Genomic DNA, 25117 nt, shown 5'->3' on the forward strand with positions numbered 1-25117 from the left:
TAGAATGGCACTGGAAGCCTGATAACATAAATCCCAACATGGTTTCCTACATTTTTTGGTGTTTCTCACCAAAGTGTCATTAAACCTCATGAAGTCTGCAGATGATGTAAAACTGTGGGGGGTGGTTGATATACTTGAAGGCTCTGCTGCTGTTCAGTGGGACCGTGGTAGGCTGGAGAGTTGAGCAGAAAGAAACCTAATGAGGTTCAGAGAATGCAAATCAGGATCCTGCACCTGGGGAGGAATAACCCCAAGTGCTAGCACAGGCTGGGGCTGACCTCCTGGAAGCAGCTTTGTGGAGAAGGGCTTGGGGAACCTGGAGGGTGCAAGCTGACTATGAGCCAGCAGTGTCCTTGTGGCCAGGAGGGCCAATGGTATTCTGGAGTGCATTGGGAAGAGCGTGGCCAGCAGGTTGAGGGAGGTGATCTTGCTCCTTCTCTTGGCCCTAGTGAGGCCACATCTGGAGTGCTGTGTCAGTTCTGGGCTCCACAATTCACAAGGGCAAAGACCTACTGGGGAGGGTCCAGAGGAGACCACAGTGATGATGTGGGGGGTCTGGAGCATCTCTTCTTATGAGGAGACACTGTGGGATCTGGGCCTGTTTGGTCTGGAGAAGACTAAGAGGGGATCTCAATACATATAAATACCTCAAAGGCAGGTGCCAAGAGGATGGTGCCAGGCTCTTTTCAGTGGTACCCAGCGACACGACAAGGAGCAGTGGCCATAAACCAAGAAAAAAGAACTTCTACCTCAACATGAGGAGGAACTGCTTCACACAGACAGTTGCAGAGAACTGGAACAGGCCCACAGAGCTTGTGGAGTCTCCCTCCTCTGGAGCCATTCCATACCCACCTGGACACATTCCTGTGTCACCTGCTCTAGGTGACTCTGTTTTGACAGGGGTTTGGACTAGATGGTCTTCAGAAGTCCCTTCCAACCCTTACAATTCTGTGATTCTGTGATCGTATCTCAACTGTTACACAGCTTACACATGATAATTTGCAATGCTTCTTTTAATTCTGAAATAGTTTTGGCAGTTGAGCAGAAGTGTCAAGAACTTTGTTACACATTCTTCTGAAATAACTGTTAATTTATTTCAATCCCCTCTGCTGCATTTTAGAATAAACAAAATGTGTGTTTGAAAACAAATTTAACAAATATTTGTAATTAGATTTACAGATCTATAAGGGGGGCAATATTTTTTAAGATAAATATTATTAGTCAGCTGTAAATACACTACTAGATTTTAAAGTTTGTCAGCTTCCTCTATTTTGTAGCATTCCTAATTTAGTTGATTTCTACCCTTAAAAAGAATGAAGCTTTTTTTAGGTTTCTTCTCCTTCAATTTAATGGCAATGAATTCGTTTCATATTTGCATTTTCAAAGCAACAGCGATCACAGAGACAAAATGGCCCCTTCAATACATTTTTTATTGTTTTCTCATTTTAGTCAGAGCCAAAACATTGTTCTGTCTTACGAACACATACTGTTCTAATAAGTAAACCCTGAAAAACAACATTAAATTGCTGTCACAATTCAGTAACCAAGATGAGCGGTAAAGAATATTATGGTTCACTTTTGTGGCTCCCACAATGGCCTCCAGTACAATTTTGTGCATTTGCATATCTCCCACCATGCTCTAAGTATTGCTCTTATGAGCTTTTATGCTCCCAAACCACAACATTTGGACATGTGTACTGTCTTACACCCAAATATCCACCAAAACCAGTTAAAGAACTTCTTCTGCATAAACATGGAGGAGGCTTATGTTAATTAATGCTATCTTTACTGATCCATGCAAATTTATTTCTCCACCCACTGAGGAAGCAGCAAGCCTCTTCATTTTTAGCTGGAATGTCTTGATTTGGTTCTGGTATTGTCATAATGGTTTCTGTGCAATCCATGCTGGGATAACAACTCAACAAGATGGCAAGAACTAAAAATATATACACTTTAGGCTCAACTTTAGAAAAGTCACTTCTGCCAGCATTTCCTTTCAATTTCCAAATTCATTTAGGACAGAATGCTCCACAAAGCCAACATCTAGACCACAATGAATTTCTGGTAAAAAACTTTAGATATCAAAAGCTGAGTTAGGGAGAAATCTGGTCTGCAATTATTTTAAGTCTATTCAATTTATTCTGGAAATTATACTTTGTATTTCAGTACCAGAAGAAATAATTTCTAAATAGATTTTGCTTTTCTTAAAAGCCAAATCTAAAATTTAAAAAAAAATTTTAAAAATTCTTTTAACTGGAAATTCCTTGACAGTTCATACACATAAGTAACTGTTTAGGATCAATTTTACAATTGAAGCAGAGCTTCTGCAGAAAATCTCTAAGCTGTGCCATTTCCTTTCCTAATGTTTCAAGTCCCTACTGTGCACACAAATCACTATATACGTGCAACAAAATGTCCTGGCTGCCATGTGGCAAGCACTTGCTGTTTATATAATCATTGACAGCACATTTCAGAAGACTTTTTTCCTTGCTTTACAGCTTCCTTATTGGTGTTACAAATGCAGAAGCAGAGGTCTGGGTAATGTCACATATTACAGACAAAGTGCAAGATATAAAGCCACATCATGATTTTCATTTAAGGCGTTCACCTCAGTTCCATTTTAGATTGTAATGACAGGAAAGCTTGCTTTAGTCATTTAGAGAGCTTGGTGGTTCAGGTGAAAGGCCAGAGACAGAAGTCATGCCATGTTTGAGGCAATGACACATGCGTCTAAATCAATGTAGATTCTTTTTATAGTCACTGAAAAGAAAAAGTATTTCTGAGGTGAAATTCACTTCAAAATAGATTCCGTTGTGAAGATGTACCTATTTTTCTTCACTCTAAATCAGAACCTACTCGGATGATCACACTGCTGGCACTGAAAGTCTGATAACATAAATCCCAACATTTCCTACATTTTTAAGTGTTTCTCACCCAAGTGTCATTAATCCAATTAATGACATATGTGATGGCTCATAGGTGATGAGGTTTTGCCATGGGAAAGGGCTGTATTCACACATCCTATGCCTAAAAAGTAGGCTTTATCAGGAAAAGATACTTAGAGAATCCTTAGAGTTCCTTTGGCAGGTCCTGGAGGATTTTAGCAAAGGATTTTAGAGAATGAAGAAGTCATATCACAAAAGGGTAACACAACCTAGGGAGCAGAGCCAGCCAATACAAACATCAGAGACAGAAGTACTTTCCTATGTTTCCACAGGATGTGTTTCTGTATTTTTGAGACTAAAACTGCAAAATTTTCTAGGGAATGATGCCAAAGGTGCATTGGTTTTCTTCTGTGCAGTAGACTATTGCTTAAAGCAGTCAAATCAGTGTGCCCATTTTTAGTCTTGGATCTAACAGTGCTTATATCTTAACCAATGTCATAGGCATTATGCATTGACTTTAATTCTAAAGACACACCTAGGCCAAGTTGTAACCTTCAAGTCTCCCCATCTTCTGCAGCTGCAGAATCAGACTCTTCACAACTTATCCTATCTTTAATCCTATGAATTACATTGTACAGCTATCTACAAACCAAAGCACAGAAGAAAGAATTGAGCCAGCCCCTTGATTAGTACAGAGGTAGTCTATGGCAGAAGGTTCAAAATTAGTTCATGTTGAAAGGGAATTTTTACTCAAAATTCAAATAGCAGTTTTAAAATTAGGTTTGGATCCATAACATTTTGGAATATTGGAGGAATGTGAGCATTTCCTTATTTACCTCAGCATTAACAAGTTCCCAGCTTTGAGCTGTAAAATCACATCCCATAATCACAGAGGTTTTGTTTTAGCATATATGAAACTATACACCAAATGGTGGCACACAGTAATTAAGGTGTGGTTCATCCTCTGGGACTGTTTTATCCTAAGCAAAATTTTTGATGTCTGAATGTACCTGTCACAGACAAGTTCAACTGCCCGGCCCCACACAGCACATAGAATTCAGGGAAGTCACTATCTGCAGCAATGAAAAACTGGGAACAAATTCTGGTTTTATTTGGCACAATACAACACAGATGCTGAGCTGTTCTGGATAGATTTCTAGCCATTCTGGAATGACAAGGAGTAGTTGTGTCTCTAAAGAATGACGAGTAGAAATGTCTCTAAAGACACTTCTTCTGGACTTTGCAAACAGGAAGCTTATCGGAGTACCTGCTGTAGAGCAGAACATCAGCTTAGGCATGGAATAAATATCAGTTCCCAAGACTTGAAGGAGTCCCATGCCAGACAGGTTCACAAGACAAAGGTTTCTACTGATCAAATTTAATTTCAGGCCCGTCTTCTTTCAACATCTCCAACAGTATTCTCAGTAACACTTGCACATACCCATGTGCTCTAACAGATGCAGACAGCTTTCTGCATGGGCCATTAGCTATTACTCTTGAGCAGTGCCATCATTTTTATTTGTATCATGATGCCCTCAGAGACTCACAGTTAGAGTTTAAACTGTCAATGCAACGTCTGTGTAGTCTATGTTTTGAATGCCAGAAGGTCAGCATTTGCTGCTCTGACAATCGTAGTTTTGAAATTCTTGCTCTTCAGAAAAAACTGACAACACACATGTCACTTGGTGCCTTTCACAAGCCTTCTCCTTTCCCACAAATATTTTAAAATTATATTTGGTGAGTTAAGGGATGAAAGAAGAACAACAAATGTATAAATAACACTTGTCCAACACTTGAGTACACAGTGTTAGTGTGATTCGGTGACATGTGAGGAAGCCAAAAATGTAACCTTTGTGACAATGCTTTGTAACAATAGCATATTTCCAATTAATTATTTGGGAGGTTGCCATTAACTTCCACTTAGCGACTAATGAGGGAGTATCTTGTTATGAATGAGTGAATGTGAGATACAATGGGTGTTTCTGACACTTGATTTTTGGGAACTGATTTCACTTTACACATTTTTTTCTAGATCAACAGTTAAATAGGGTAAATATAAGTTAGAAAAAGCATATATTTCAAAATTCTCTACTGTTGTCTACATAATGCAGAACCTAGCAAAGAGTAATGAATATGTTTGAATGAAGAATGTGATTTCAAGCTCTGATGCTTACTCTCTGCACCCAGGCTCAGAACCACAGGAGAACCATCTGAACACTGGGATGCCCCCAGCACTGGGCAGGAGGCACACAGGCCACTCTGCTGACACACTCGCCTCTCTCCTCTTGCCAGAACAAGGCACCTAATTAAATGAAAATCCATCTCCATGCTGCTGGCACCGTGCTGCTTTTCCAGTTGATTCAAGGCTGTGATGTACTGACAGCTCAGAGTGGTTTCAATCCATTTCATTCCTTGAGTAAGTAAAGGGGAACTTGAAACTTCCTCTACATGGCCTTTTCTGTTCTGCACTCAAGGCAAACACAGCTAATACATGACAATATTTTCAGTCTAAATAGAGAATGAGAGAAATTCTGCACAAAACAAGTTTCTCATGCAAACTCTTACTGGAAAACAAACTGAAAAAATTCATGAAGCACTTCTGAAAAACTTTACATTGGCTCTTTCCCATATTTTCTTTATCATACTGTAAAGGATTATACTAGAATAATATTTATGTGCAGCTGCTGGTCCCTTGACAGATTTTTGGGCAGCATCATTAATTGTTTTTAATTACATTTTTATACTGAAGCTACAATCACACTGAGAACATAATCCACCAACAAGTTATAAATCCTTCTATTTGTCCCCATTTTCTGTGCAATTCTGCACTTGAGGTGCAAGCATGGCCACAGTTTTGTTCAATCCTCTTTAAATGGTAAATAATTACTTTGGTCTAACTTTCAGAATAAAGAGTACTCATGGAAGGTATTCAGCAGAAGGTGATTAGCACCAGTTTCACTTCAACAGGAGAAAATCTCCAGACTCTGTTGGAAAGTCATTTGCTATTCTGAATAACAAATATTTTGTTTTGAAAAGTCAGTCAATTATTTTTCCTGTTGGATTATGTTCTTTAAGAAAACCTAGGTAATTTTTTAACAATTCAAATTATAATTAAAATGTAAAAATACCCATCAAAAATTCACAAGAGAATGTAGCATCTGATTAGAAAGCTGAGAAATAATGATTACTCTTAAACTGTATTGGCATTGTTCAAGGAATTCTCAGTGCTGAAAGGAGAACACAAAATGAATGTCCCTATTCCCTAAATAGGGAACTTTTGGGATTAGTTATTAAAAAAATTGAGATCATAACTAAAGTTGTCTCTCTTAAAAAATCATAATATTGAAGGCCTTGAGGATTTCAAGTGATACTACTATTCCCTTAAAATTGTGTGATTGGCTTAACTCAGATATACCAAATTAAGAAAGATATCACCATTAAGTTTCATTTTATTTTCATTCAGGTTTTAAGGTTCATGTTTTTGTAGACTCTCCACCAAATTTGATGCCTCCAAATAAAGCAGAGGATAAGACACTCTTATATCACAGAAAACTCCACTTTGGCTTTCAGATAAAATTGCTGCTACTTCCAAGTCAAGAAAAAATATTACAAATTTTAACAGCTCCAAATATTGATATTTTTCTGTACAGTAAGCACCAAAGGGGAAGCTGGTTATTAAACATTAATGGATACAACTGAAAATGTTTTGCACTGATCCTTGTTTGGGAAGAATACTGAAGACACACAGGGGATAAGAGTTTGTGAAGAATTCTTAAGTACTTGTTGGGTTTCTAGAGAGGATTTCAGAAAAGGAGGCGCAGCAAAAAGAGAGCTGAGAGAAATTGCAGTATCTCTAGGAACAGAATTTTACACTCCCTTCTGGACTTGTGCCGAAATATGTTCCACAGCCAATTTGACAGTAAGTAGATAAGTGGTTCTGCAGACTGGGAAGTCAATGATTGCTAGAAATGATTGGTAGTAACACTGCATTCTCACATGCCCTTGGCTATAGAAAATAGCAGTGTTTAACCAAAATGCTTAGTTACTGGGCATAGGCAGAACTTTGTACCTTTGTTGGTTTTGTTCAATAAGAAGTGAAAGAATACCAGGACCTCTGGGCAAAGAGAACATTCAAAGAGAATGGAAAGAAATTTGTTCCACTTTTAGGGACACTTGAGAACACAATCCTTAAAATACAGTTGTTTTTCAGCCCCTGGTACACTTTCATTTGAAATTTAATATATCTTATATAAACAAAGAATCAAGGGGTTTTTTTCAGGTTTTCTTTTTTGGCTTCTTATGTATGACTATCCATCTGCAAACATTCATCCCATGGGGAAGCAGGATTGATGTCACTTAGAAGAAAGCGAGCAACCTTAGATCATGGGTCCACAGTTATTTGCCATTAGTTAGACATGTTTGGTTTTTTATCTACTGTCTACATACAAGACCATGGGAAATCAGCTAATGGTCACTCATTAAAACATACTTTGCCTTATACATATTTATAAGAAACACTCCAGTGAGAACCAATACATTCTTTCAAAAAAGAACAAAGGAGAAAAAGCTCAAGGAGACCAACTTAACATGAAAGGGAAAGTTAGTTTTCTTAAATGTTCAGATGTTGCAAATTAAAAGTGCTGCTTTATCAACATGGTGTAAAGCAGATTTTTTTATCAGATTCTCTTTTGAACAACAATTTGTGGTCAATTACTACTTCCCATGTGGACATTTCTCAAGGCTGAGCCATACTGTGTGCACAGCTGATATGGTACAATCTTTGCTCTACAGCTGCTCTTGTTTGTCATCTCAGCTAACTTGATTAAGTATTTTAATCAGTGTTTTGCTTAAGAACATGCACCTTCCATTGAAAATTGTCTGGCTGGTATTTAGTTGAAAACCAGTTGACTTCTTCTCAACATCTTTCTTAGACTTTGTCCATTTCTCATGCCCTAATTTTTGAAGGGTTTGTAAATAGTACCTTAAATTCTTTCTTACAAAACAATAATGGATGTTCTCTAATACCCGCAAATTCTCTACTAATAATGATGATAAGCAGCTTCCAATGAAGCTGCTGTTTTAAGTTTAGTATAATGCCATGGAGACTATATAACAAGACTGTCCTATTTTGCTTTAAACTTTGACCTTTCTGCCTCTAAAAACCAAAATACTGTGTTTAGTAAAATATTTATCCCTTATCTTCTGACTGTTTTGTTAAGTTACCTCTTTTATTCAGCCAATCAGGTGTTTTGATTATTTTCTTGGACAAAGTAGTTCTGATTTTTCTCCCAGAGATCTCAGGAAATGAAATGCAGATTATATTTACATGCTTGAACTAGCTTTGATGTACAATCTGAAATCACCTTTATTCTAGTCATGCTGCCTATGTTTATATATGTCTTCCTTATGATATTAACATAACCCAGGAGCATTACCATTTGGGCTTTTCTGAGTAGACCATTTGGCTGAGCTCCAGCTGTTTGCCTTTCTCTCTTAGCAAAAGGAGGGAACCACCACATTTTGGGGAAATGTAAATCTGCCCTCCAGAGCCCACATATTTTCTTAATATCTTCTAGAAATTTTTGTTGAGAAATGAGACACAAAAGCTAAGCATAAACAGAAGGACTTAAAAAAATATATCTTTACCTTATGACTGTGAAGAGAAAGCAAAGACTCAGATTATTAGTGTTCTCAAACAGTAACTACATATTCTCAAGTGATATGAGACAAAAAATTCACTTTAACTGGGAAAATATACAGATACTATCTTTACTGGATATCCACTACTGCAATAGTTGAAGTAAATTTATATCTACAGCTGATTTACTTTAAATTACATCACCTCTTAGATAAATTACATCTATCAAATATGCATGTTCTGCTTTACTAAAGTTTCATCCTCCCTGCCTTAACTACATTAGGTCATCTTTGAACCAGTCCTTAGACTACAGTTTTGATGCCTCTGAATTCTCACTGTTAATCCTAAGTCCTTGCTCAAAAAAAGTACATTTTCAAATTACCCAGCCCAGGACTATGTAGCCCATTGGTATGAGAGCACTGTGACATTTTACCTGACAACTCCACTCTAATTCCAGTTTGAAAGACAGTCTGTTGAAAACTAAGCTTGGGCTGGTGCACTTGCATTTTAGCCCAGGAGGATATTAACCTAGGAGGCAATAGTGCTGGTTTAACTACTACCTAGCCTAATTACTGTGGTACCACTTCAAGCATAAATGACAAATATTAGTAGTGATGCTCAGCATATGTATAATGCATAAAGCTGAAATACACATTCCCTGATTTCTTTTGTCACATAAGCAGGAATCTCATGAAAATGTCCATGTCAGTTGGCTGAAAAATTGGAACAGAATTTTTAAGGTTTATTTATATAAGCATATAAAATTTATCTATATATGCTTGAAAACTTGTAATGTCTGTAAACAATTTTATTAAAATTGCAGCTCCTCTCTGTATATTGGCAAAACCATTTTATAACAGATGAATAATGAAATATGATTACAGTTCTAGATTAGCTAAAATTGATATGACCTTAGGTCTACTATGAAGCATTTTTCATGTAAAAATACAGTATATACAGGCATTTTAGTTTGCAATAGGGCCTCCTGAATCCTACGCAAACCCAAAGTTTAATAAAGACCCTTATCAGCTTTGAAAACCTTTTTTCATTTTTTGACAGGAAAATGAAACAAGAAAATAGACAGTCAAAGATGACTGAAAGAGATTCTAGAAAGAGAGTGAGATGGAAGACAGAGTAAGAAGTGTGGAAAAGATATAATACTAAAAATGAGAGTATGAGTTGAAATAATCTTAGTAAATTGACATAGTAATGTATAGTTGCAAAAGAACGGAGATCCAATTCAGAGCTCTTCACACTTCCTTCAAAAGAAAGAAGGATTGACACTGACAGGTAGATTATCCTAGTTTTAAAGAAAACTACAGCTTTAAACCAGAATATTTCATAGGACATCTCAGATTGACTATTAATTACTGAAGTGTTTGAAAGGGAATCCAAACAGCTGTTCAAATAAGACAAACTACCAACCCACAGGACAAGAACCAAGCCAAGGCAGATCAAAGACACAACTTCCAGGAGCAGAAAGTTCATGTCTAAGACCCCAGTGTCATCATATGCTTGAGAGACAGGCAGAAAATAGATACTACCTGAAGTTACTAAATATAAAATACACCTAATTGGAGTAGTCTGTAGATTTTTCACACTCATGAGTAATTAAAATATCTTCAAAACACACAGAATCCAGTGCTGTCATGAATCATTGAAGAAACAGAGAGGAGCAATGGAAAATTGCTTAGTGATTTATAAGCCTTACTATCTCATTGGGTAAACATGTGAAGAGACTTTATGTAAAGTCTGCAAAAACATTCGGTCCACTATGGAGCAATGTGAGAGCCCAGCAAGGAAAACTCAAAACTGGCACCAGGACAAGGAAGTGTCTTCTCAGTGGACTGCAATGCCATCTACACATCTACACTTAGCTTTGGCTCACAGGCAGCTGATCTAACGTGCTTTGGCCTCCTGAGACACAGGCAGATTAATCTTGAAGGACCACAACACATTGCTTTCATTTTTATGACCCAGGCCTGACTTCTATGCATTTTGCACCCTTGTGCTTCTTATGCTGGGTTTGCAAATATGGATTTGCTATTTTTTTTTCCCATGCCAAATGAAAAGTAATGAAGGTAAACTGACTCATGTTTATGTGTACTGATTCATGTTTATGTGAATGTTTCATTCCAGTTACTAGGCTAATAAGTTAAACCATGTTGTAATCCTGCAGTCAGCAGTTCAATTAAGTTTAGCATGAGAAGACTTGAGTTTTTCATTGTTCTGAATGATGTTCTACCAACTGTTGATTCATTGGGGCTTCTTCTGTACTGATCTACACACAGGAAAATGATTATCACTATCAAATGAAGGTTCTCTGTGTCAGATACCTCTGATAATGTATCTTCACCCACAAAACTTCTGGGTTCCAATAATATTGGACATATATCTGAACAGCTCTTGAATCCAGTATTGCAAAGCCACGTATCCCTGGCTTTCCACAAAGGTATGCCTGCTATCAATCATTTTCAATACAAAAATAAAGCTATGAAAAGTCTGGGACAATCCTGCAAACAATTTATAAACAGAATTTGCAGTCAAGCTGGGGATCAGGCTGTGGAAGGACTGACTGCAGAATCAGATTCTTCAGTCTCAGTTCTTTAGCCATGGCTAGTATTAAAAGTTACAGCCAGTCACTATTAAAAAAGCAATATTTCTAAATATTTCTATGATTTTCAGTAAAATTGTTTCTTCCATTTCTGACGCAATTACCAAAAACCCCACAAAGCCCAAAACAAAACAACAAAAAATGCTGAGAATTACCAGTAAACAGGGTATATTTATAGCTGTTATTTGCAACCTGGTGCATACAATTGGTTAAAATAATTAGAAACATGATTATTTGTTGGCTGTTTCAGTGTAACAATCAAGGTAGCATAAAAACAGCAAACAAGTATTTGATTTCCTGTGTCATGTATGATACATACATATCTACATATCTACATACTTCTTCTGTCAAATACTTATATTAAGCACTCTCACAAGGAGGAAAAGGAGGATGTAGGCTTTTGGACTAATAAATTACTTGATGAAGTTTTTAAAATTACGTTAGTTTATCTTACTGGTGAGTTTTTAATAGCACACTTAAAAGTGGTAGTCACTTAGTGACTACACATGCAAGTACAAAAATATTAATTTATACATAAGAAGAGGTACTTTTGCCTGTCTGTCCTCCTATGATCTGACTGGCAAAGACTAACACCCTGAAAAAATTAAACTGGGACATAGGTCCCAGTGCCACAAAGACTTTACAGTCTGCAGTTAACAGACTACAAAGGCAAATGCAGTCAGCATTCCCAGGCTCAAGCTTTTGCCCCAGTCTCTAAGGCAGGGAAATCTATTACACTGGACTATCGGCCACCCTCATACTGTCCTGTGTGCCACCTGCCTCCCAGCAGCATGCCATCCTCAGATTTGTCTCACTGAATATCTTCCCATTCCTATAATGAAAGAACATTACCTAAATGTATAAATAAAGGATCTCAAGGCTTAAGACTTTTTATTGTACAAGCTCAAAGATTAATTTTGTTCTCTGTGGGTTTTTCTCCATTGATGCTTCTGGTTACAAAAAATGATCTAAAAATATTCTTTGGGAGTCAGTGAGAAAGCTCAAAGTATAGCAACTTTCTGGCAATCTGCATTGTCCCTACACTGCCACAACTCCACTGCAATTTTCACTTGCAAAATAAATTCAAAATACTAGAAAACAGAAATGGGCAATAAGAAAGCACTTCTAGAAAGCAGGCTGACAAAGAGCTGAAGATACTCTGCTGCTGCAGAAATGTTACTGAAGCAAAGAACCAAGTACTTCAAATGGAAAAATTAGTGTCAGTTAAAAGGGCATACACAAGCAAACCAAGGCATATTTACATGTGTTTTTTAGGCCATGGCATCATAAAAGTCCTCATTTCAGCACTATGCAGGATATTTCTGAAGGGTGTTATTTATGAAGGGCATTTCTCTGCCAAAATTCTTATATGACATTCTAAATATATAGTATTTACACATCTATACTATTTTTACAGCAGAATGGCCAGTCAGCACAGACACCATATATATGGCTGCCCTTAATAAAATATTTCACAGTACTCATTCTGCTGTAGAAAGATACTGAAATAGAACTAAAATACCTTTTGCCTCTGGTCATTCTTGCTTTTCTAACTGTTGTTAGACTATTTGATTAGTTTGAGTGTGTCTTCTTTCACATTCTAGAGCCTATATTTTTCTGATCCAAGAAGTTTCTGTTTTTTAAATTCTTGCACTATTTTATTAGCATTGTACATATTAGCATTATACAAATGTGTCACCCTTTAGAGAAATATCATTAAACATAATTATTTTAGCAGTTTTTAGAAGTTTTAGAGGTAAGGAACTTGCAACGTATTTTCTTTCTTTTTAGTAGTGTGATAGCAACAAAATTCCATCTTGAAAATAAGTCCTGTGGTTTCTGACTATGCTCCTTTCTCATTAACTGCACTATAAATTAGAAACCCAACAATAAATATTCTGGAACAATAATTAGGAATAGATTAAGTTGTCAGTTGGAATATGACTAGCAGCAGATTCCTATAGCTCACATTGTTTCATGACAATTTTCCATTTATGAACAAAACTGGGGACTTGAAAATCTATTCTTAGCTTCCTGGGATCAAAATAACAAAGCTTTTGGCTTTTTAAGCTGTCTGACTTTGTACTGAAGCTGATGGAGAAGGTTCATATGAGCCACTCTGCTGACTCGTGTGTGGTTGGAAAATCTGAAACTGATGGGTGGTAAAAGAACACTGAGGAGGCTGTTTAAGAAAGTTCTGCATGGCCATGACCATCTTCATTTCCAGACTTTTGTTTGGTCTCCATATTATCATATCAATAAGAACATGCTGCTTTATAGTTCCCAGAGAATAAAAGATAAAAAACCCAAACAGATAAGCAGTACCAACTACATGGAAATGTTAAGGAGGGCAAATGAACAAAGCCTGTTTAATTTCAGCTCTTTCAAAGGTACTTGCCCAGACAGCTCTACCAGTTTGCTATACTGGAGATTTCTTTGCTTTTTCATCGCAGTAAATAGTAAATTATGGGAATATTTTGGACATGCTTTATTTTTTCTGAAGATGTCTTTGCAGACACATGATATTTGTTTCTGTGTGAAAAACAGTCTACTGTGACTTTCATTTAAAATCATTTTCTAAGCTAACAGTATTTCTTGGCCCAGATCCCTAGTCTCAGACTTGGGCATTAGAAGACAGTAAAAGCTTCAAACTGCATTTGTACTTTTCTGCTCCTACCTACCCTCAAGCTCTGACTCAGCTCTCAGTGTTAGGATTGATAAACAGCAACGTTGTTTGATTGCTCTTCAAGGCATCACCATCACCAATTTGCTGTCAATCTGCCAGGCAAAAGTGTGATCTTTTTACACCTGAAGCTCCAGTTATAAATGTGCAAACTTCATTCCTCTAAGAGCAGTGAGGTTCACACACCTGGACTGATGAGGTACAGCTATGGCTGGCCAAAACCCACAGATTTCCTTTTCTTTGTTGGGATTTTAGTAACAGTATGTTGCAAATACAGCAGATAATGGAAGTAAGGTTCACCATCCAGATACCTACTGGAGGGTGAACTAGTGTGAGAATCTTCCCAGAAAAATGCAGGATGTTGCACATGCATGCAAAGTATAACATATCTCTTTGGAACTGCCCTTTGCAAAGTTAACATTTTGATGTTTGATATAGAAAAAAAGTCTCAGCTGTTCTACACATGGCAATAGAAATGCCTTTTAAAAACAAAAATGAAAATGGAGAAGTTTATGATCCTCATGGGATCTCAAAATACCTTCTGCTCATTTTGAAGGTTAACAGCAGGTCTGACTCAGGAACTGCATCTTGCCAATATCAGTGGAAAGCTCCTATGAAAAAAGGATGAAAGGGCTGAATTCTGCTCTCCACTGCACTGATTAGGGCAAGTCCATTAATGTGACTGTATGGAAAGAAGGACCCTTATTCTAAATACACCTAAGAGAGAACAGAGTTCAGCCTAGACTTTACTGTTCTGCCTGCACTCTTGCCCTTCACAAGGCAGTCAGACTTTCCTGTCATGTTTTATTGTACTCTCATCAGATTTGTTTGACACAAATTACAGATCTGACACTCTGGGTGCCTGTCACTGCTCCTCATTAACAATATGTAATGCATCCAGCACAACTGGCATCAATGGGGGTGGCATGCTCAGTTTAGGAACAGGTATGCTACAAAGCTGCTGCAAAGTACATATGAAATACAGAACTTAAAATTACAAAAAATCCTCATTAACTAAATTAAATTCCAATCATGGGTCACAGTTTAAAAAATTAGATAAACAGTTTTAGAAACCCTGCCAGCTGCAAAAAAGTTTCTAAATATTAATTAAAGGTTCTATTTAGAAGTATTTCACGCATGATTTCCTTACCATCTGTATTTGAAAAGTCTGAAAAGAAGAAAAATGCAACATCTGGTTAAAATTGCTTGAAGGTACTAATACTACACTGCTTGAATCCAAATTCAATAAAGGCATTCACCCTCCTTAAAAACATATTCTTTTCTAGATGAAAAGACTACCAATATATTATCTTTGTAGGCTTGTCAAGCGTCTACAAGCACTGTCAAACAGTATTTTTAGCTATGGAGTTTACTTAATCCCATAAGATTTTATCTTGCCTTTATGTTGACAAATGAACAAGGCTGAAATATACAGGATCTGAGCTTCTGTCAAGATTCACCCTGTTTCAAAAGCCATTGTTCTTGCACAGCTGTTTCCTTTAAGCTGTTGACTTAAACACAGTTTTTATTATTCTTCTGGGCTTATTACTGAATTCCTCAGTAGATGCAGTTAATTTTCTCCAAGCTTTATCTTTGTAGACAAGGCAAGAAAATGCAGCAGAATTATAACATGATATACCAAGATGCAATGGGGTTACTTGGATAACTAATTTAGCACACATGGCTGTGTTGTGACTCGGTTTTCTTATTCCCATGTTCTTGTTTTTCAAAATATACTTGCAACATACTACCAGATGAAAGTGAAAATGCTACATGCATTGCTTGTAACATCTTTTAGTTATTAGCACAGGCAGTAATCATTAGTTCCACATAGGTGCTGCAGTGAAATGCTTAAGTTAGCAAGTTGGCTTGCTGAACATAGCACAGGAGACAGATTCCTTACCTTGAATTTTCATGTCCTTTCTAATCAGCATTCTTCACAAAAAGTTATTTCTCCTAGATTTTAACATTTCTGGTGAATTAGGGGTTGGTAGGCTGCCTATAAAATCAGTAAGGTGCACAAATACTTGAAAATAAGTGATTTGCTTATTGTTATCAATAGAAGCCAGTGCAGGAACATCCATAGAATCCTCCAATAATGTTAGAGGTGATAGCAGTGAATTTTCTTCCTTTTATTCAGTATCTGTATGTGGCAATATATTCTCTGCAGAAACATGATTTTGAATAATCCTTCAAGGTCTTTTTAACTGCTCTGTGTAAAAATATTTCAAGAGTATGCTATGAAAACTATTTCCACAGAGTAGTTAGTCTAGCTGTCAGACATGCTTTTGAATCTCCTCTTTTTTCATTTAAAAAAAGGATACTCATGGTTTTTTCTTAAAGTACCAATTACTTTAATATAAATACTTTCAAATATTTTCAAACAAATTAAAAGATAAAGAAAACACTGAGAAGCACAGAGAACATTCAGATTACAGACAGGCTGTTTTTCCCTAGTTATACAGACATGAATACAGAGATAAATTTGAACTGCAGGATTTAACAGGAAATTCTTAATCATCTAGTCAACAGCTGCCATCCTATGAGCAAAGTGGGGAACCCATAAACCTCATACTGTACCCAAGGAAACTGAGTATTCTGATGTATGGGATAGATAGAATACAAGAACCACTCCTAAATCCAGTCAAACTACTACTTCTTCCTCTTCACTCCCAACAAAGACCACAAAGAAATGAAGAAAATCTGCCACCTTACTAAACATCAACTTATTGTTGAATGAAGTACTGAAAAAATATACTTCTCTTCAGAATCAATCTGACAGAGACTAGGCAGCAGGGATCCACAAACCTATGACCTCCAGATTGATTACTGCATCTCATAGTATCCAAGACTGAAAAATACATACTGTGAAAAGAACTCCCACTGCTACAAAAGCAGCTGCTAGTCTGCTTAGCAACACAAGCCACTGTGAATGCATCATCCTGGCACACTGGTCTCTGCACAAGCTCCCTCACGATTTCAGAGTCCAGGTGGAGGTTATTTCCATGGTCCTCAAAACTCTCTGTGGGACTGGCCTTAGGTACTTGAGAGACCTCCATCCCCTCTGCAGTGATGACCTTTTCTGACAGCTCTGTTCCCTTGGAACAATGAAGCTGTCAGCCAAGGGAAGAAGCTCAGCAATGCAGAAGAACTAACTTTACAGAAGCTAAATCTTGGTGAGAGTGCTACCATTAAGAGGGAAACTACTAAATCTCACCAGACAAAATCCTCAGATCTTCCACAAGTTTCTTCCCCACCAAAATGCAAAATGGGTGGATGGATTGGATGCCAGTCTTCAGTGTATAATCATTGCCAGATGTAAATACAAAATGGACACACATAGTGAGAGGTGTAATACTTTAGTAACTGCTCCTATTTTGTGGTTTCTAGACTAGGAAAAAAGCATAGAAAACTGCCTACCTACTGTCTCAAACATATCCTCTCTTGAGGCCAATGAAAATTACTGAAAAGTGAGTTTCAAGTCATTCTTCCAATTTCTTCCTCATTGGATTAGAGTTACTGGTAATTAAAATTTAAGTTTTTTCTCTAGAAAGACAATGGTCCTTTCTCCCAGTAAAAGCACTTCTCTCTCCTTCTTCCATAAAGTACTTTTACTTTGGGAAACTCAACAGTGATAGGAAATTCAAAACAGCCCACTTAAAAGTGCTGTGTTTTAAACAGTGCAGTGCTTCAGATGGACAGAAAAATATCCTCTTGAATATTTTTGTAAGAGGAAAGGAATATTCAGTCTCATAAAAATTTAACTCACTTTAACAAGTGTTTTCAGCATCTGAAAGAAAAATAGCACAGGCTGTCATAAACAGTTATTAGGATCAGAAGGAATGAGACTGAACTTTTAACACTCTTTATACTATCACAATGTCACACTTCAGTCCTGGGACTTTATCCTTAACTGAGATATGGGTGTTACTGAAGAACAGTGCTGCACAAAGTTCAAAGATTTGTCAGCTGCTGGAAGCAACTGGACTGAGTAAAAACCTTAGGGTAATAAGATGACCTGGCATGAATACAAATGCATATCATTCACTCGAGGGATTACGTTTCTGACATCATACACTGCAAAAACACTGCCTAAGTGCTTTATGGACAGCAGCAGAAGCCCAAGAACAAAACCAACACTGCTCTCTGAAGTCATTCAGTATACTGCATAGAATAGACTGTGAGCTCTTGAACATCTGAACTTCAAAAAATTTTAAAACCACAATGAATAATTCAATTTTTCTCTCAAGTGACCTCATGCAATGATGCTGGGGGCTGGATTCAATGTTTATAAGTGAACTGAAACCAGAGCAGCAGCTACTAGAGCTACAGAACAAGGAGTGGGAGCTCTCTTAAAACTTTTAAAGGGCTCCTCCAAATTTACTGGTTTGTGGGCTCAATCTGTACACTACTTTTTACACAAATAATTCTGTAAGGTTTGTGGGATGATCATTCTCACATTGTCAAACTAGTTTTGATAAGGGTGCAGCTAAATGATTATAAAAGTGCGTGTGGAATCAGACTTTTCTTTTAAAAATACCTTGGCTCTAAAGTCATCAGTAATGAAACTTTATCAGTACTAATGCTGATAGTCAGGACACTGCACAGAGGTTCACAAGCTATAGCTGCATGGGTGGCACACTGAGTCCTTCTGTAATGTTGACATGTTTTGCTGCCTGGTGATGTTCATTAATGAACTGTCCACAAGTTAATGCAGCAAAGTGAGTACATCTTCCTGTCCTACTACTAAGTTTTAGAATTTATTTTTATTTAAATACAAGCTATTCCATCTACTCCTCTTCCAAAAATAAACTGATCGTTTGCTGCAATTGTATACCTTATTCTGAAATGCATTATGATTTTAGCAATTAATTTTACTAAATTAATCAAAATTTCTAATGCCAATCTGAGTTTTCTCTGACAAGTCTGCCCTGCATTGCCACTTGCAGTGAATGTATGTCACCAGCATCTGTGCTTCATTACTAAGAGCAGGTGTAAAGATGTAGTTTAACCACAGAGAAAGGACCACATTCACCAAGGCCCACCTCATGCAACTCTGTACAGGTAAAAGTTACAGCCAGGGTTAATTCAGCAATCTGTCTCCTGCAATTTCCTTTAACTGTGTTATTAAAGTATAGCCATTAGAAGTGGCTGGCAGATTGCTGTGGTCATGCCCCTGCTGTATTCCTGTAAATCTCCTCATTTTGGTTTCTTTTATATAGTCTGGTGAGGCACTGATTAAATCCTCAGTGAAAAGGATTCAACCTTCTACATAATATTGACCCATTTGACAGAGAGGTCTCTCCTGGGCTGAAGAGGAGCATGTAGATATCAGAAAATACACATCAGGACTGCACAGCAAGGACAGTCCTTGGTGCCAGTGAGAGCTGTAAGCTTGTACACTGCCCCCTCTGAGCCTCAAAACAGACTACTCATCATGTTTATCATTGCAACAAGAAAACAGCAAGCATGGGGGGTGTGCAGGACTTCCTCCATTGACCACAATACACGAGGAGAGTGAAGCAATTGTGTTAATGCTAAAAAATTCAATCAGCACTAATGTTTATTATTGCAGCATAGCCTTAGCATTATACAGTTTGCAAAACCCCACACAAACAGTCAGTGAAAAACACTCAGTGCCTTTTTTACATCACAGAGGTGTCAAAAGGTGAAACAGAGAAGATAGAAGTACAAGAAATGAATAGATCAATTAAGTCATCATTAATTAAGTGGTCAGAAATTTAATTCCTGCGAAAGAACTGAAGTGTAATGTGTATGGAGAGGCTGTTGAGTGTAAAAAATACTGGGCAAGGGAATGAACAAATTACAAAGACAGAAGGAAATATGAGGAGTTTAAGACATTGTGTGGTGCACAGAAAGGATGAGAGCAGGAAGAGAGACAGGTAGAACCAGAATTAAAATATATTTGGGAACCACTTAGAATATCCCAGAATACTGACACACAGAAATAAGAATAGAAAAAGACAATCTTTTTTTAGCATCTACAGCTTGAAATGAATAACAAGCAATGAGTTTTAAATAAAAAAACTTAAGAGGAAAAAGCTGATTTCTGAGGCAACAATTAGAGACATCATCATTCAGTGGTTAGATTTCAGAGCTTTTAATACAAACCCCACATTACAGCTAAATTCTCAGTACCTTATTATCCTTTCTTGTCAAATAACTGGATTTTTGTAATACTTGTTGGTAATTCAGATTTCATTTTTGCAATACGAAGTTTTATTCCAGTGAGTGCTAAACAGTCTTCAATAACCCAACAGGGCAACACCATGTAATGTTAGAATGGCTTGGAGGTCTCACTACACTCTATTTTCAGCTCCAAATCTCTATGCATTTCCAAAGGAGAAAGAAGGTGTAGAGTTGACCAGACAAGGAGCCAGAGAAAAGACCTCACAGAGGAATAGTCAGCCAGTGTTGGCATCTGTTCTGAGATCATTCCCAAGCATCTGGCTTTGAGCATCATGTGGCTGATTCAGGCCCTTCATGCTACCTCAACTCATTTAATAGTCCTTCATCTACCAACTAGCATAAGATAACCTTGTAATAGAATTAAATCAATAAAAATAGTAGGTTAGCAAAGCATGAAAAAACTTAGTTGAAGATACAGGCCCAGTCTGGCTATGGTCACACCAAAGAGAATGTACATGAAAATCACCACAGGACAGGAAATTCAGGGGAAATCAATGAGCCAAAGCTTTCTGTGGCCACAGATCAGCTTAGTCATAAATGTTTGCCTTCAATTGCCTTAAAAAGCCTGTTTTGTATCAGTAACAACAGAACACAAAAAAGGCTGCCTTTCAGGAACACATACATGCACAAATTATTTCATCTATTAATGCCTGTTATCCTTTGAAATATGTCTTGAAATTTAGATAACTTAAATAACATTTCTTCTTAGCAATTTTCCTAACTTCAAGGCAAATTTTAAAGTTCTGGAGGATACACTGACATGCTTGTTCTCATTACTGTGAATACAATCCTGGATTTCACACTGCTGTTACATGTGGATTCCTGCTGGTTTATTTGTGTTATGGTTTCATTTACCCACTGCTGCATGAACCTCTGACTTTATGTGAAGTTCTTTTAATGTTTCATCAGGAAATCCTTGACATTCTGGAAGTATTCCTTTACCTTCCTTAATTCCAAGGGATGCTTAACAGTAAACCATTACATGTTTTAATTCTGCTGCTTTGTGGAACAACTTCTATATCCCCTGTAAGTGTCCTGGGTTTTCCCAGGACACAAAACCTGAATACCTTGAATATAAATATCTAACTCTGAGTCACCTTATAATTCCTTTACTACCAGTGGACAGAAATATGTGGTTTTACAATATGATTTATTTGCATCATTTTAGATGCCAAATATAGTCCAATGGCTTAGCAGGACTTTTTCTCTTCATTGACTATTAAGACAACCCAGAAAATCAGCTCAGAATAAAATATTAAAATCTGTAGCTGTCCAAATGTAAATCTTACCAATTCTGAGACCAAACTACTACTTGGTCAAACAAATACTTCCTTCATTCTCTGGGTCAAGTGTTGACCCAAGTAAAAATGTATAAAGCCATCCAGGAATAAAGCCTGTTCCTCATCTGCCATGGATATTCTGGAGGTCTGTGAGATATAAAAGGAAGCGCATACAAAATATGTCTGTAGTCTGAAAATTATGGTTCTGCCTAATACAACACTGATGTGCTGCAACCTGAGCTGTGCCTTGCACTAGTGCTGGACCAATGTAATCATACCTACATGATTTGTCCTCATTATGATAATGCTCCTGACAGAACTCTGTCCATGATGAAGTAGATTATCTTGTCTAATAACTCTACTTAAATTGTTTCTTTACAATAAAATTAGGATGGTGGGTAGTAAAACTAATTTTTTGTCACCACGTGATGAGCCAAAAAAATTTAAGCAAGAACATCTTCAGGTTAAGAGAAAGGGAATATGTGCCTTGATTTTCTGCAACCACACATTAGTATGAGCTTCATCCCTTTGGTACAGTTATAAAAGCTATATACAAGTTATAAAAGAAATACAAAGCAGAAGAGAAGACAAGCCAGAAATGAGCCCAGAACAAGCCATGACAGAAAAAACCATGTACTCTGGGTTCCCACACAGCTGAAGCCAGGGGAAAAGGGAACACAGTCCACAGGCATTCACCACTTGGAAGTATCTCCAGTGCACATACATTCCGTTGCAATTTTCCACAGAAGAAATTATTCAGCATCTTTGCAGAGATGCCTCTTAGAATGCTGCCATCAATGGGGATAGAGAGAATAATTTCCCTTAAAGATTTGAGGAGAGCAGGGATGGGATGAATACAAAACTGAAGGCAAGGTCTTGTCTCAGCTCCATCACCAATACCCTTTTCCTTTGTTTCAGCTCTCTATTGTAAAACAGGGGCATATTAGCATAAATATCTCCATGAGTTGCTATAAAGATCAATCCCTAGTGTCTGGAAAATGCAAAACCTTTTTTATTACTGCCAGTGTAGGAGGCAGTGATTTCTTTTGTGATTTGGAGAAGCGTAGTACTGTAAGAAATTACAAAAATAGCTTTTTAATGGAGGTTTTAAAAGTACTTAGAAAAGTTTAAGTGAAACTCGACAATCCCTCTATCCATTAAAAAAAGTACTTCAAGTTCCCACTTCAAGTAATGTAAAATAAAATTAAGAAGAATCCAAGAGATTAGACTCATCTTACTGAGTGCTTCCTATTAAATGAAGCTTTACAACAAATTTTAATTCATATCCATTGAAACTTTTTAATATCTAAGTTTTTAAGAAGCAATTGTATATTTTAAGTCTGATACAATCAGCAGAATTGCACCCAAGTTAGACTTGGGTTTTGACAGCAAAGAGCTTTTGGAAGCAAACCTATCTGATTATTTCTGTAAAAACTGGGTTTGAACATACTGAATTTTCATTCTTTCTTGAGCACAATCACAAGTATGGATATATTTGGCTAGAGTATCATAAGCTGAAATTTGACAGTTTCTATGATTTCTCCATACATGCAAGAGAGAGCTAGTGATTTCACTTACAATTCAGGTTTTCTTGATTAATTCAATTTAGGGCTCACAGAAGGGCCGTTAAGAGAAGACTTCTCACACCATATTATAATTCATATATTATGCAGTACTGCACAGGAAACTTAATTCTGTTCTCTATTTGCTCAAGCACTTGTTTAATTGCTCTGCTGATATATTGTGGTTCAAGTTGACCTATGATAACATGGAACACAATTTAAGGTACTGTAGCTGCTGTGACAATAATCTTTCATTTTTAGGCATAATGCAACACAAAATAAGTAATATCCTGGTAACTTGAGTGATTTGGCCATTACTTTCTGGACATATTATAAATACATTTTCTCTACAAAACAGCATCAGAGATAAAGTTTCTGAGCTGAACACCCACCCATTAAAATTATGCAATTTAAGATCAGAAATAGTGTCTTTCTTAATTTACAAGTTTTAACCCTGCTCTTCCTTGTAGAGACGAACAGATAATGTACAACATTCTCAACATTATTTTAGGCAAGAGTGCTGTGATATATTTTTTCATAATACGACATCCTTCTTTTCTTTTTTCCCTTGTACACTGTGTACAGTGTCTAATAGTTCATCCTACAGATTCTGAAGGAATTCAGAATTAATGAAATGTATTGCTGTGTACCACTGCCATCTGCTGCTAACCTCTCCCTGTGGATACAGAAGGTCTTACTTCGCTACATATTTAATCCAGTAAAGATCTTCAGCTGAATGTGCATGGTTGGTCCAATACTCCTTTCATAATACTTTTAAAACCATCTTTCCCCATTTGATCATAGAGCTCCTGATTGCACATCTTAGCTGAGGTAATTGTTTCAATTTCAGTTTCAGAAAGAAAATTATTTTCTTCCCCCAGTCAGTGAGAAAGGTTTGTGCTGCAATCTCATCCAGAACCAGACTGTTCCAGAGAGGAAGTGTTCATCTTAGAGACTCCAACAGTTTACACATTTGCCATCTGTACTCAAAGATCTTCAGTAAGAACATGTTATTTCTAGAGTCCCACTTCTCCAGCACTTCTGACACCCACTCATTCACACCATTTCTATGGAGTACATCATGTCAGAATGCAGAATTGCTGCATAGTTACTTTTATTTATATGCTGCTCTGACTTCAGTTTCTAAATACATATAACCAGGATATATCAAGATGTGCTGCATAAATATCATCAAGAAGCAAATACCATTCCACGTGAAAAAGAGCAAAGGCAAGTAAGACAACAAAGAAGAGAAAATAGAGGTCCCCCAGGCTCATTTATAGCGGTATGGCTGCTTGAGGCTACAACACAAATCAATCAGACAAGATTTGAGTTGCAGGAAGACATATCTTCTCCTTAAAGCTTGTCTTTTGACTTCACAATATTAGCAGAACAGAATTTCTCTTATTAATATTTGATATGACCCTTCCTGTATTTTTAGATGGGATCCAGACTTCAAGAAAAGTGTGCACAAGGTCACAAAAAACTGTGTATGAGTTCACAAGCATTGAAATTTAAAAAAAAGATAGCTGGGAAAATGTCACACCTATTTGAAAGAACTCCTACTATGTTTGCTTATAATTGGAAGATGTCAGTAGCTGTTTAGACTACAGTAGAAGATATTTTGGGGTCTGACTTGGGGTTTGCATTTCTTACTCTTAAACTCTGAGGTACAGCTGGCTGTGGCCTTCTTCAAAAATAATCCTGAGGCTTTTACTGCTAGATATACTAAGCACATGTTTTAGAGCCCAGAAAATGGTTATCAACAAAGGTAACTGCTGCAGCAATGAGCTGAAGGAGCTCACTGGTGGGAAATAGACAGGGGTGAAGTAACACCTCCGGCAATGCCTGGTCAGGACTGAAATGACAAAGTGACAGGGGAATACAAAAAAAGATCAAGCTTGAAAAGGCAGATAATTATAATCTAGAGCATATGAACAGATGGCAACACCATCAATCAATAAATAAATAATAGTGCAATCTGACTTGATGGGATGATTGGATGAACTCAGATGACACCAGGCACACTCCACCTTATATAACTAAGTGGCAGTCAGGAAGCAGAGCAGGATATGAGCACACTCATGCCCCAGAAAGTGGAAAAAAAACAAAATTAGCAGCTCTCATATGACTGGATATATTTGGACTGCCATTGTGCTGATGAATTTACTTGTGGTTATCACCTGGAGATAGAACCACTAGCTACAGAATGTTTCTGCAACTGGACTGGCCCTCAAGAAAAGAA

General features: G+C 37.1%; 1 protein-coding gene across 3 annotated transcripts in view; it reads right to left on the bottom strand.

Annotated features, from left to right (window-relative positions):
* TMEM117 (transmembrane protein 117) overlaps nt 1-25117 on the bottom strand; it is a 180624-nt gene that overhangs the window by 72685 nt on the left and 82822 nt on the right. The window lies entirely within an intron of this gene.

The sequence above is a fragment of the Molothrus aeneus genome, chromosome 5 (assembly GCF_037042795.1).
Source record: "Molothrus aeneus isolate 106 chromosome 5, BPBGC_Maene_1.0, whole genome shotgun sequence".
NCBI classification, from domain to species: domain Eukaryota; kingdom Metazoa; phylum Chordata; class Aves; order Passeriformes; family Icteridae; genus Molothrus; species Molothrus aeneus.